Source organism: Pristiophorus japonicus, chromosome 15, assembly GCF_044704955.1.
Source record: "Pristiophorus japonicus isolate sPriJap1 chromosome 15, sPriJap1.hap1, whole genome shotgun sequence".
In the NCBI taxonomy this organism is placed as follows: Eukaryota; Metazoa; Chordata; class Chondrichthyes; family Pristiophoridae; genus Pristiophorus; species Pristiophorus japonicus.
This window is the reverse complement of record NC_091991.1, coordinates 158582425-158583150: the sequence shown is the minus strand read 5'-3', so window position 1 is coordinate 158583150 and position 726 is coordinate 158582425. Positions and strand designations below refer to the sequence as shown.

Sequence of the window (726 nt, the reverse complement as noted above, 5' to 3'; positions counted from 1 at the left end):
CTATCATCATAAAGTAACCCCCTCATCTCCGGAATCAGCCTAGTGAATCGTCTCTGTACCCACTCCAAAGCTAGTATATCCTTCCTTAAGTAAGGTGACCAAAACTGCACGCAGTACTCCAATACCCTGTACAGTTGCAGCAGGACCTCCCTGCTTTTGTACTCCATCCCTCTCGCAATGAAGGCCAACATTCCATTCGCCTTCCTGATTACCTGCTGCACCTGCAAACTAACTTTTTGGGGATCATTTCTATAGTTTCTTACTTGAGAAATGTGTTCTAAAGTGTCTGGTCTCACGAACCACGAGGAGGAGTTACAGTGTTTCCTTCTGAGCGTGAAGCGGGCCACGAGTGTTGCTTTATGCAAGAGCTTGTGGCCATTGATGATCGTTCCCTTCTCTCAATGTGAGAGTTGTGGTCAAAAAGAGTTTCATGTACAAGGACCCCCAGGGGTCCCTCTGCACCGCAGCATGTTGTAATTTCTCCCCATTAAAATAATATTCCCTTTCACTGTTTTTCTTCCCCCAAGATGGATGATCTCACATTTTCCGACATTGTATTCCATCTGCCAAACCTTAGCCCATTCGCTTAACCTATCTAAATCACTTTGCAGCCTCTCTGTGTCCTCTACACAACCCACTTCCCCACTAATCTTTGTGTCATCTGCAAATTTTGTTACACTATACTCTGTCCCCTCTTCCAGGTCATCTATGTATATTGTAAACAGT

The 726-nt window shown here is 44.9% G+C and overlaps 1 non-coding gene across 1 annotated transcript; it reads left to right on the top strand.

Annotated features, from left to right (window-relative positions):
• Positions 1 to 223: 223 nt before the first annotated feature.
• Positions 224 to 441, top strand: LOC139226097 (small nucleolar RNA U3). The gene has a single exon (XR_011587210.1). It is a non-coding gene; the product is annotated as a small nucleolar RNA U3 (small nucleolar RNA).
• Positions 442 to 726: the final 285 nt, after the last annotated feature.